Source organism: Pleuronectes platessa, chromosome 8 (assembly GCF_947347685.1).
Source record: "Pleuronectes platessa chromosome 8, fPlePla1.1, whole genome shotgun sequence".
Lineage (NCBI taxonomy): Eukaryota > Metazoa > Chordata > Actinopteri > Pleuronectiformes > Pleuronectidae > Pleuronectes > Pleuronectes platessa.
In genome coordinates this window covers 27,219,921-27,233,868 of record NC_070633.1, presented here as the reverse complement: position 1 = coordinate 27,233,868, position 13,948 = coordinate 27,219,921, and the positions used below count along the sequence as shown (strand labels likewise).

At 44.2% G+C, this 13,948-nt stretch overlaps 1 protein-coding gene across 2 annotated transcripts in view; it reads right to left on the bottom strand.

Annotated features, from left to right (window-relative positions):
• The window catches only part of LOC128445440 (polycomb group RING finger protein 3), a 41,930-nt gene that overhangs the window by 25,850 nt on the left and 2,132 nt on the right, over positions 1-13,948 (bottom strand). Inside the window, exon 1 of one of the 2 annotated variants that reach the window (XM_053428099.1) lies at positions 13,176-13,300. The exons of the other annotated variant lie outside the window; for it this stretch is intronic. The gene's annotated coding sequence lies outside the window, so the exon portion shown is untranslated. Of the gene's footprint in view, positions 1-13,175; positions 13,301-13,948 lie in introns of those variants that run through there. 2 annotated transcript variants of the gene reach the window in all.

Here is a 13,948-nt window from a genome sequence, read left to right as displayed (position 1 = left end):
TTGCTCAAAGCAGCCGGGTCGTTTCTTCAAAACACACAAAAGTCCTCAGGACGCAGCCAAGTCTGAAGATTAGCCCCGTTTGCAGTCAATCACGAGCTGAACAACTGTCTCAGTAGCTGATAAGTACACACACAGAAAGAAACACACACACACACACACACACTCTGGCATCACAAAGAGCTCCCTGTTGGCCGGCCTGTGGGTATTGGAGTGTTTGGCCTCAGTGGAAGTCGGCTGCCAGCTGGAGCGACGGACACTGAAGGCCTGCACCGGTGGACGGAGCCAGCAGGGGAGGCCTGGGCTGGTTGTGGAAGCTTTGGCTGCACTTCAACACACACACACACACACGACAAATGAACACCAAATACACAAAGATGGAAAAGCACTCTTGCCCAAGTTAACACACAAGCGTACACACATCCACCATCTCTCTCTCTCTCTCTCTCTCTCTCTCTCTCTCTCTCTCTCTCTCTCTCTCTCTCTCTCTCTCTCTCTCTCTCTCTCTCTCTCTCTCTCTCTCTCTCTCTCTCTCTCTCTCTCTCTCTCTCTCTCTCTCTCTCTCTCTCTCTCTCTCTCTCTCTCTCTCTCTCTCTCTCTCTCTCTCTCTCTCTCTCTCTCTCACACACACACACACTTATTGTCTCCTCTTAATTCTCTTTGATGGCCTTCAGTCCTGCTGCCAGGATTCGGTGCCTGGGGAAATCAGTCAGACAATGGCGGCGCTCCGGAGAGAGGCAGGCTGCGGCGGGCCAGGAGGCCGCGTGCGCTGCCAAGACGCAGCAACACTTGAATAATTGAGCTTTGAGTTTGGGTTGTGAAGGCCGGCAGCTGAGTTATTGAAGCTAATGTGTAAAAACGGCTCGCGGGTCACCCGGTGCACGGAGAGAACAGAACCTGGGAAAAGGACCGTTCAGAGGAGAGCTGGAGGATTTTGGAGTCAAAGTTTTAGAGAGTAAAAGTCAGTTGATGAGTTATCCGGGCCCGCACCACCAGGCTCAGAGACAGTTTCATCCCCCAGGCCATAAGACTTTTAAACTCCTCTGAAATGCAATAATTCCACCAGTCCAGCACCGTGACATATTTGCATATTGCACATAAATGCACTATTGTTGTTTTATTTTCTCTTCAGCTGTTTATATATATATATATATATATATATATTTAGATATATATACTTCATTTCTATTTTAAATTTTGATATTCTATTTTATACTATTTCTATTTTATTTTATAGGTTGTAATTACTTGAGCATTGCTAGAAGAGCCTGTGTCTCAAGCATTTAACTGCCAGCGACTGCTTAATGTTATTGTTGTGCATTTGATAATAAAAATCTTGAATCTTGAATCTATCGGTTGCAAAGACGAACAAATCCAATGGAGGTCAAAGATGCAACAAACAACAGATATGACTGAATGCTCTGCTGACGTGACTGTGAACCCAAACTGGTAGCAAAGCAAATATACTATTCTCTTTATCTACTTCAAGCTATCAGGGTGAGCAGAGAGAGGCGCTGTGACTTTTCTCTGTCAGCAAGTTTCTCCCAAAGGCAGCGGGCAGAGAGACGCCAAGAAATCGATCTCGAGAATCCGAGGCAACAGTTGGATTTCTACCAAACACGCACACAGGTTTGAATTTTGCCAGGAATAGGAGGAAAACCTGTTTGTTCATCCGAGGGAACCAAACCTCAACAATCCCACTCAGAATCAATGAGGGAGGCTCAACTCGAATGAGGGAGGCTCAACAGGCCTGATTCTCACAGGAGGAAATGTTAAGAGCCAAGATTATTAATTTATCCATTGACATCATTGAGATTATCTTTAAAAAGGTAACTGACAAATACGTATCTGATTGATTGTTGATCTATTGAAGTGCAGTTTGTATCCTCTATGATTTTTAAATCAAATTCCCAAAACTGTAACATGTTCACAGGGAATCTTTAACATAAAAAGTGGTGTTTGGTTGCATTTTGGATAACACGACTAAATGAATCAGTTTTACAGTCAAGTGTGTTTACGTCCCGTTACGGCGAATGTTAGTGGACTTGAAACTGGGCCAAGAAAACAACCTGGTCCAAGGTCCGCTTCATTTCACGTGCGCTGAGCCTGTGCAGCAGTTTGGATTACGATGGCTTTCACCTGCTAATGGTTACAGCACGGAGGCTGTTCTCCACTGCAGGAGACATACTGGACATTCCTCACCTCACTACTGAGCACTCCCAGTCCTCTGCAGTGCCCAACAGCTGGTCAGTGAATTCCACTTTCCCTTGTTGTTTTCAAACAGACAGAGAACTTTCAAATGTTATAAATTAAATATCAAATTAGAAGAAAAAAAACCTACTCTGCTTTTCAGTCACAATCTGACCCTCTTCAAGAGCAGTTAACTTAGATATCAGTGATATTATATATAAGAGGACAGGAGACCATGGTTTGACACACAGCATTTCATGTTAAGGAATTAAGAATTGATTTAATTCCAATAGTGAGTTTGGGATCTTTGCCATTTCTTTGTTCCATTCATAACCTCAGTATCTTTGGGTTCGGGGGTGTTGATCAGAACATGGTTGGTTTGTCACTATTTTCTGATGTTTTATAAGCAAAACTTTATTTGGAAAAAAACAGAAGCAAGGCCTGGAAATAGAAACCCATACACACACCCTGCACTTGGGACAATAAATCAATCAAACTTTATTATTATAGCCCATATTCACAAATCAGTTAGTCTCATAGGGCTTAACAAGGTGCGACATCCTCAGTTATAAACCCTCAACAAGAGTAAAACTACTAATAACCCCTTATAACGGGAAATAAATGTAGAAGCCTCAGAAAGTCACATGTGAGATTTTTTAAAACCTTAATTTTGTGCCTGTCAGATGCACATTCATGGATTTATGAATCTCCCAGTCGAGCGCCTTCCTCCATTTCCCTTAAATTCATTCAGGCTTCAACAGGTTGCACACATCCATACAGAGCAGTTCCCTAAATATACCTGTTTTTGACAATTAAGATTCATGAATTATTCCCTGTGGGAAATTGTTGAAAATGCTAATAAATGTCCCATCTCACAATGTTAAAGAATTTGATAAAAGAAATTCCTGAAAGATCAAAGTTCCCTCCTTCCACCAAGTTTCAAGGACATGTGTTCATTACTTTGTGAGTCATCCTGCTGGAAACAACAACAACAACAACAACCAACAAACAAACAAAGGAGAGAGGTGAAAATAAAACCTCAGCCTCGACTCAGACTCGTGGTCATGTCAAAAACTCAAGGTCACACAGCAGCCATGCTGTCTCTGTTTTCATCTGAAAAGTCAGATTAGATGGTCACAGACACCAACCTGTTCAAAGCCCATTCAGAGCGTTTATCTCAGAGTTTAAACATTTTATCGAGCCACTCGAAGTCGGATTAAAACCATTTGTGTGAAACGCTGGTGGCTTTTATCTCGAACATCAGTTGGAGTCATGTGTGGCTCCAAAAAAAGGGGGGGGGATGAGCCAAATTGATCCTGGAGGGGAAGCTGGGCAGATTAGTGCACTAACACTGTATGAGTTAGTGGTTTCCCATTAGTCGGAGATTCCCATCGGAGCCACTAACACAAAAAACTCACACACTCGCACATGACATTCTTAAGGAGCTTTGGTTAAATGTTCCCACTAAGTGATACATGCAAGCAGCGCGGCCAAATGGGATTGTTATCCAGCTCCTTTGAGTTGTCAGGCAGTGAGATGGAGCGTGCTGTGGCCCTACTGTGCAGACAGACACACAAACACAGCCTCGCATGGAGGAGACCATATCAAAGAGTAAACAGGCTCGGGACTCACTGGCTGCCTCGACGGCTCAGAGACAAAAGAGAATCTGCAAAATGAGGCTCTGCAGAAATCTGTTCCAACACGCCGACGTGTCTCGAACCTTCTTTCTCTCCGACTGCTGGAACATGCATCGTCTTATTAATCGAGGACACTACCTGCAACACAATAATGTGCTGCAGGTTTTATTATTGATTTCAATTAAAGCTGCATTTATTGATAGATGCATAGAAACTATGGTTCACGGGACTGTAAGGCCGTTTTCAGACAGAAGCTCCAGGATATGACTACACGATGGGAACTGGACTCTCTCCAGGTATGAAGTCCGACGAGTTCACAACAACAGAAAAATCTCCTGAGTGTTCAACAAGGCGCAGTAGGAAGAACGTAACGTATGAAATCTGCTGCAGAGATCACATCTTTATGTTTAAAACACATGGACTCTGGCCTGTGTCACCAACATCTCTCTAATCACGTCTTTCCAAGTCGACATCTTCCTCAGTGTCTTCAGCGTCTCCTCTTTTTCACCCTGAGATAGTTCTATTTGTTTTTGGGGTTAGAATCATCACCAACTTGTCGGCTACCTGCACATGGACTCACTCACATTAGACAGAGTTGTTACTCAGGGGGGACGAGTGGGAAAATCTCTGCAGCAACCGATTCAGACATTTTGCATCACATGTACAGCCCCTCCGGATAACTTCTGTTTATGCTCCTCAGTGTATGCCTGAACGTCATCGTGACAAATGCATAGAGAATCCCCCCCCCCCCCCTTTGCATCATTCAGCTCACTCACTGCATCTTCTCCAGCTGCAGGCAGCCGTTTCCAATAAAGCCTCTGTACCTGCTCTGCCTACAGAGTCAGACACGGCAGACAGAGGCAGGCTGCTGAGCATTTAGACGTTAAAGAGCCAGACACTGAGCGGCTGGAGACCTAAACGAAAGGTTGGCAGCCACAAAACACGGTTTACTGATGCAAATCTGTCAGATGTTCCTGCAAAGATATCACCGTCAATTTGTTTTCTTTGAATTCTCTGCTCTCGCACCGACACGGCTCCTCTTCAGTTTATCCCCAACAAAGACGTGTTTGTCAGTGGAAACATAAAAAATGCATTTGATCTTTTTGAAGAACGATGAACTTCACTGCAAATGAAACGGCTCTTGTCCTCAGAAGCTGAAGACAGAACCAATTAAGACATTTACTCACACGGATAAGGACGATTATCAAGTGTCCTGGTTGGAAGTTTTTAAAAAGGTCAACGTGTTGATTCACAGCTCTGTTGAGCTCACAGCTAACAGCGGGGGGGGGTCGACCACACCTCTCAGCTGCAGCGATTCCTAACTGCAAACACGGATCAAATAAACTCAACTGACTCAAGCTGCAGAGGTTAAAGACGGATTCAGATCCAGCTCTGGTAGAATCCACTCTCTAGTTCCATCTGTGAGGAAGAGAAAACACTGTGTATTGTTGTCTGGCTCGCGTGAGAACTTCCCCAGCAGACCTAAAGAACCAGCATTAGTCCATTTGGCGTGCACACAACCCACTTAACAGATACCAATAAGCAGTCAACTTTGATTAAGTCATTAAATACATGTAACGAGCACGGCTGGCTGCGGCTCCCGGAGCGCAGGGACACAAACAGATAACTATCCAACAAGCAAAGCAGCTGTGGAAAGACGAAATTATTAATTATCAACAGGCTATCGGTGATATTAAGGCAGTTAAATAGATAACACAAATACTTTTGAGTGACATATTATGCTGCAGTTCAAGGAGAAAATATGAATTCCCTGCGTTGCGATCCAGTATTTGTCTCGGCACGTCAGAGTGCAGCTGAGAGCAGTAACTAAAAAGTGTCTTGAATAACAAATGAACCCGAGTCAACTCCATCATCGACCTCCACACAGCTGTTTGTGAGGACTGGGTTAAATAAAAGGCGTCTGTTGTTTCCTCGTACTAAATGTCTCTGTTCTGCTCGCGACCCACGCCCATGAGCCAGGCTTCGTGCCACAGTGTAATCTTGCCTGGGTGGCAAAGCGGCTCACCACCACCGGCAGAGATGAAGACTCGGATGCTGCAGCTACTAACAAGGCTGAGCAAATTATTTCCAACCCAAGTTACATTTCATATAATGTACTGGTATAAGGATTATGATGAAAAATGTATGTAATATTCTTGGATATATGTTTTAACGAAAGATATGATTTTTGTTTTCCTTTCCTCTTGTGTGTGATAGTTTTTACCTCCTCAGAGAAGGTCATGTGTTTTCAACCCTGCAAGATTAAATAATAACAACTGGATGGATTTCCATGAAACTTGGTGGAAGGATGTGTTTTAAGAACCTGTTTAACTCAGGAACTGAATTTTCTATAACATTTGATATAATCTCACAGTCAAGGAGCCTTATCTGAGATCAGTTGATTGGTTTGTGCGTCCACTGGTCGGGGACTGAACTCTGACAAACTGGTCCCATTAATTTTACAGCTCTTCACTCTCATCATGCTCAAAAGACTTCATCTTATTTTTACAGTTTTCAAAAGGCCTCAACTTTATGACTTAATGCCAGATGCTAATCTGAAATGTTACAGGTTGATCTATTATCTAATTCTATACTGTGAAGCCAAGTGTGATGTTGTGATAGCTGCTGAGTGGAGTTACACCACAGCTTAAGTGGCTTCAGGTTATTTTGATTTGGAGCTTTACTTTAAAACTAATTTAATTGTTACTATATAAAAATGTAAGCACACTTTTGACTTAACTGTCAGAAACGCCCTCAGAGTTCACAGGAACCCTTCACCTGCCATGTGTCCTGACAATACCTCAGTGAGATGGTATTTGAAACATTTGTTTATGCAAGGAGTGTTTTGCTGAGTAAGCATTTACTTCCAACACCTCTCTCCACATTCCTACTTACTTACAGTATAACATCGAATATTTAGCAGCTCCAATGCTCTGTTCTACTTGAAGCCTTTAACAGCAGCAGGTCAGGCAGGTTCTCGCTCTTTGCCAGACGAGATAGTTAAAGTACAAAATCATATATTCAAAAAAACGTCCATCCATGACCTTTGACCCTTTTAGTCGCCGCCTCTTCATACAGTATTTTCAGTTTTTAAGATAAGGCTTCATTTCATTTGCTGACACTGCAACATTCATTTCAAATCAGGATCTAATGGCAGCTCATGATAAAGATAACACAACGTTTTAGCATTAAATGTTCAAGCAATCATTTTATAAGTAAGGTTTAAAGATTATTAAACGTAAAAGAAAAGTAGAAATTGACATTTTCATTACTGAAGAACTTCCTGATTATCCTTTAAAAAAGACTAACGTGAAAACCCCAGAGAAATTAAGTTTACTATTATATGATACTAAAACGATGGAAGCCCTTAATTAAAATTTGAGACACTGTCACTTACACCACTTGATGTCACTTTGCTAAAAAGCACAGCTACACACGCGCAGAGGAAAACCCCTCAGGTCAAAGTGGCCCTCTTCTAAAGCTATTAGCCTCCTGACCTCGGGGGTAATGACGCCATGAGACCCTGGGGGGGGCGCGGGATATTTAGGGTTGCTGGTGGAAGCTTATACAGTGAGATCAGCTCCGACAGAGAGGGCATCAGAGGTCACCTGAAATGGTCACAGTGGCAGACAGGGCTGACACTATGCTCAGCATTGATTAATCTGCTGGTTAGAGCAAATGAACAGACCCTGTTAATGTGGTGTCTTCACTATGCTCGTTTGACCAGATCCAAAGTGTAGTATACGTGGATTTATATTTGGAACCGCACCAAAATACACACAATCATAGATATCAAACACCTTAATGTGCCTGAGTTACTTAGAGATGAATGAATGATTCCCTGTAAATCCTAAATCCATGCATGTTCCATCCAACCGTGTCGTATAATTGAATAGAGACTTAAACGACAGAGCAGTTGTCAGCTCATTTTCCCACTGATCAACCAATCTCTTAATCAACTTAACACTAAACCTTCTTCCCTGGATAACTGCCCCACGATGATAAATCCTCATCTGCCGTCTGTGGAGAACGATGCTCAAGTCACCACGCTGCCATTACTTTACCAAGGAATTAAGAATTACAGCTTTTTCCAACAGCTCCATGTCCAACCAAACACATTTCAGACTAAACAAGTGGTAAGAAAAACAAGTTCCTGTTTATATTCCTCTAAATGAAAAATAAAAATACTCAAATGCACCATATATTGTGCGGTGGGGACGAGGCCAGCTTCAACTGGGAGGATGCAATGAGCCATTGCGTGGGTTTGCTGGTTAACAGGCTCAGAGCAGTGTAGCGCTGTCATGCTTTTCCAGTTCGAAACCACAAACTGTGGGCTCCCGGCCACAGGCGGCGACAGGGTGAAACCCGGAGATGACAGTTATTACCCATTTACAGGACGAGTCGGGCTGAGGAACGAGGCGAGCAGGTAATTATTTCCTCGTTTGGTTCCAGCGACGTTCAATTCCAACGCCTTCCTGGGCTTGTTAGAAAACCGACAGAGCAGCTGAACAGGGCCGTCACTCGAGCAGCTCTGTGATATGACTGTGATACAGAGCAGAGACCCCTGCTGACCCTGGACCACGTTTATCAAACGGCTGACGGACCAATAAATACAAGCTGAGCTGTTATATTGTCTGTTTGGTTCTTTCACGAGGCTCTGTCCACTGACACTGCCGTAACAACAACAGACTGCAAGTAATCACAAGATGATAGTGGAGGCGTGTGGGCGAAACACAAAAGGAAATCTTTAAAGTCACTTAGACGTCTCCCTCACAAATCTTTACTTCATGCCAGCAAACATCATTCAACTGGAAGCTGAGTGGGCAGCGAGCTCCTACACTGTTCAAACTGAAGATATCAAAAAGCACATTGTTTTCACGGGTAAGTCTTATAATTACGTCTGCTCCAGGATGACAGAACAAACCAAGAATGGAAAACAAAGTCAAAGTCAGTTAAATAACTGGTTTGACCTTGTTTGACCTCAGAAACTTAACTGAAAATCACTTGTTGGGGTGAAGCTATGTAACGATTAACCATATTATTCACCTTTGGACATTTTATAGACAAAACAACTCATTAATCCACCAAGAAAACAATAACCGGATTAATAGATAATGAAATTGGTGATTATTTGTAGAATTAACGCATGTTGAAAACTGGAGTAGCTCCTAAAGCATGAGGATAGTTTGAGACATAAATAATAAATAATAATGTTAAAGGCCTTGGAGGTGATATTACTCAGTTTTGGAGACTTCCTGCTTTACTTGGCTCTAAAATCCCAGAGCTGAAAGGTGGCAGAGAAACAGCTGTGGGTGAAATAATGATCAATATATCCAGAACTGAGGAATATGTCAGAAACGCTTTAAAGGAGTGCAACATCCCATCTCCTTGGCTGAAGACTAAAGTATCCTAACCTCTAAACTACTAATCTAAACCAATTGAAACACTTGAAAGTAAGCTGATCAAACTGTCAAAGACCAAATTGACTCATGAATCCAAAACCCACAGATTTATGGTTCAACATCATAGAACATCAAGAAAACCAGCAAATATTTGCATTTTCTGTCAATTAACTAATCTAAATGTTGACTTCTTGGTTCAGTTCTTCTCTCAGTGCTCAGAGTGATCCGTCAAGTCAAAACCACAACGTGTGTAACGTGTACAGTCGAGAAAGCAGAGGCACAGTTTCAGAGACATCAGCAGCAACTGAACACCTTGGACCCGGCCGGCAGGAAAAAGGTTTCATCACATGAAAGCCCTAAAAGAGAACCCCCCCCCCAGGGCAGCTTTCAGCATCCGTGCACTTTAAGTGCACCGTCTTCCTGTCCTCATTTAATTGCCTCAGCTAACGAGTGAGTCTGGGAGATGCACAGCTCCTTTATGAACCTGCCGACGCACAACACAACAAACAAGCTCTCAATATAAGAGTAACTTTGCTGGAAACACAAATCAATGTGAGCGATCGCGTCATCTAGATTTAATTCAAAGCCTGATTTGGAAACACAGGCGTCCTGCAGCTTGTTTCCTGGGGGTTTTCTCCACCTGAATCCAGCTCAGTATCAGTGGGTGGGTGTTTGTAATGTTGACACAAAGCCAACTGTTAAATTTACACAACCTGTTGACAACCAGTTCTCCGAGATGTTGACACAAAACAGACACAATTGGCCCTGAATCTTATCAGAGCAGGCGCAGCCAGAGCAGCCAGAGCAGCCAGAGCAGCGCCACCTGACAGGGGGACATTCATCTACAAATATTATGTGTATGCGTTTGTCCTCTGGTCTAAATGCTGCTTTATTGACCTGTGTATTCAGGCCTAAGAGGGTTTTCACTTCACTGCTGAAAAGTAAAATATATACATCCGTTTTACCCTTTTCTTCAGTGAAGGATATTTGTGTTCCAGAGTCTCAATTCTAGCTCAGATGAATAAATCCATGTTGTTGACCAAACCTTTTAAATTGTGCTTCTAAGAGTTTCAATAAACTTGGTTCCACAACCAGAGTTTTATCGTTTGTTCTGTGCTCTTAATTCTGCTTTGATTAGTTCTTCTTTCCTATTAAGTCTTCATTGGAGAAATCACTACAGATTACTCCAGTTAAAAGTTTTACTGCTCATTGGACTAAAGCTGCTGAAGAGAAGTTCAGGAGAACAGAAAAGTTCTGGGTCTAATTCTCTGAATTCAGCAAAACAACAGAGAAACCCCACTGCCCTGGTTGATGTCATTTTGTCTGTGTTGCCAATGTGGGAATCGGTTATTTCTGCAGAATCTCATCAAATGATTTAAGAGTCTGTGATGAGGAGGAGAAAGTGAGACCAGTGCTTCTCTGAGCTGCAGCTTGAATTGGAAGCTGTGGCATCTCATATAGGAAGTTGACTAAGACGATTTCCTGTCTAAAAAAAAAAAAAGAGAGAGAAATGCCTCATCTGGTTCATCTGGCACTGGTTCTTAAGGAGGCCAAATATCCTGCTCGCCCGCCCTGTGGTGCCAACACGTATCAGACAGCCCCACGGGCCCATGCACAGGCCCAGTTGTTAGAGAGAAATCTGGCTATGACTGCGGTAAGCGTGGGCTCGCCCTGCAAAGCAAGCAGATACCTGACGTGAAAGCTGATGCTTGGAGAGAATGTGGACTCTTATGCAACGGTCATATCGTGTTATGACCTCTGAAGGGCGACACGAGCACAAGTCAGCTGGTCGGGAGCGTTCAGTCAGGACAGCGGGGGGGGGGGGGGGGGGGGGGGGGGCTCTGGTGGAACCGAGAAACCACGAGGTTCAGTTTACCGCCACGGAAGGTGACATCATTTGGTAAAACTACGGTTTCACTGGCGTCTGGCTGAGGCTCTACAGATTTGGATTACAGTTACAGTGAAAAGCAGAAACCAGGACTCGCCGGTTGTCAGATCTCAGTCCTCTCTGATGGAATGAAGCTTCACAGAGCGGCTCGGCAGCTGAAGCACGAGCAGTTCAGCTGCAGCGTCGAGGGATTTGAGGCAACTGAAGCTCAAAGGAGCAGAGGAAACACTTCCCCGGTGTGTGTCTGTGTGCGTGTGTGTGTGCGTTCACCATCACAATCACAAAGCCATTCATTAGAAGGACGCAGGTTATACAGGTTCAAATATTCACCGCTACATGCACGTGGTGGAGGGCAGCTGTACTGTCAGCGCGGTCACTGCCATAGCTTGAAGTCAATACCAATCTAATTTATAGTCTCTGGTTTCCATGCACCAATTAGACTAAGTATAAATGTCTGTGGTTCAGAGTGTATGCAGACACGGGTTTAATGATCCAGGTCGGTTTCAGCTGAGCTACGTGTCGGTGAAAAGTCAAATCAAGGTGACGTGTCGGTGATGATTTAAGGATTTGTAAAGTTTGACCATAAAGCAAAACTCTTCATCTGATGAAGACCTGAACAACATGGTTCTCTTGAAGTGAACGAGAAGATTTCCAGGAACAATCCAGGTTTTCAGGTGAACTAGGAAAAAACCAAATTAATTATTACATTTGTTTGGAGAAACTTGAACTGAATAATGATATTTTGAGACGGATAAACTTGTTTACTTCCTTATTTAAAAACCCACCCTGTGAGGACGCAAATATTAATGTCCTACTTAACCTAAAAGTAAAATCCTCAGTGTGCGTGTGCTGGAGATTCCACACAAAGTTACACAACTTGTCAAACGTCTAACAAAGTCTTGTAACCAAGCCGGCACAGATTCAATACTCAAGAGAAACTTTACCTCCTCAGCAGATTAACGTGAAATCAGCTTTTTGTGTGTCAAGCTGCAACTGGGTTAACAATAAGTAAAAATGTTTACAACTGGAGCGAGACTGTGAGGAGTCGATTCCAGCCGAACGTGACTTAACAAGACGCAGATGTTTGCAGAGTGTCTGTTGGAGAGTCACTTTATCAAGCACCTTGAGCAGAGCTGCTTCTAGACACCTCCATCTTCTGACCTGCAGCTCACCTCCACCGAGCTCCCTGCAGGCTGCACCTTCCCTGGAGGAGGAAGAGGAGGAGGAGGTGGAGGAGGATGGTGCAAATACAGAAAAAGTTGAGGAAACCCCTGAATGTGAATTTCATCACAGCCCAGGAGCGTGTTGCTCCATGTGCAGATGATATTTCAGCTGCATCCTCCACCACCTCCTCCTCCTCCTCCACCACCTCCTCCTGAATAACTGCACAGACTTGTTGGCTGCTCTCTCTCTCTGCATGTCCCCCCCTCACCCCTTCTTCTCCACAATGTCACACACACACACACACACACACAGTGCAGCAGCAGCAGCCTGGCGAGGGACGACATCCACCCGCAGCACAAATGCACCAACTTTGTGGAAGCCTCATGTGGACCCGAGCACTAACTTTGCCCCGCAGGAGGTGCAGGGTCAGCCCGGATCTCATGGAGGAGCACGAGCGTCCCCTGCTCCTCCTCTCTCCCCCCTCCAGCCTCAAGAGCATTCCAGCTCAATGGGGGAGAGAAGACACGGCGGAACAACAGCATTCAAACATGACGAGACAACAGAGGCGGCAGTTGGAGCCTCGTCTCCGGCGCGGCTAGCCCGGCTAGCTCCGGACCAACGGTGCACTTCCCCACCCCCCACCTCCACCCGTTTGGAACGACCCCCCCATCCCCGGTGTGCAACCGCAGGGCCCCGGCGCCGCCATACACCCGCTCCCAGACACACACCAGCACGTATAGCATGCCCCCGTAGCACCCAGCGGAAAGACACTGGGAAAAGGCAGCAGCAGGAGGAGGGGGGGGGGGGGGGGTGCTCGAACCGGGACCGTAAACCGGGCCAGCGACCCGCCGGGGGGAGGCGCACGCGGCGGGCACGGGTCCACTCTCGACCACTGACCTGTTCGGGAGCAGCACGGTCCGCTGGATGTCGGGCTGGATCCCAGTTAAATCCACCGTGGGTAAAACAAAGAGGCGAAGATGACCGAGCGGCCGCGGAACAGGCCGAAACAGCTGAGCCGCGCATGCGCACTGCGAGCCCGGGGGCAGGGGGCGGGGTGAGCGGGTGCAACTCCTTCCTGGGATTGGTCCGCAGAGAGTGTCAATCATTATTAATCTGAGAGGAGGGGATCGATCCTTTGAGAATGTGTGTGTGTGTTATGATACAGTTATACACACTTTACTGACTTCCACACTGGGTTTATACTGGAAACTAAGATTATATTATAACATGTAATGTGTGACATCAAGTTTATACTGTGTATAATCAGTCAATTACACTATGTATAATCTGGTAATATTAGGTTTACATTATTTACATTCGGTTTACTTCAAGTTGACACTGTGTATATTATGTTTACATTAAGTTTACATTGTGTATAGACTGTTTACATTAAGTTTACAGTGCATATATTCTGTTTACATTCTGTTACTCTGTATATATTCTGTTAACATCAAGTTTACACTGTGTATAATCTGTAAATATTCTGTATACACTGTGTAGATTTTGTTTACATTCTGTTTACACTTTATGCATTCGTTTTACAGTGTGTTGATACTGTATGTATTCTGTTTACACTTTTTATTATCGATACATATTCTGTTTGCATTCTTTGTACACTGTATATATTCTGTTTATATTAAGTTTACATTGTGTATATGCAGTTTCCACAC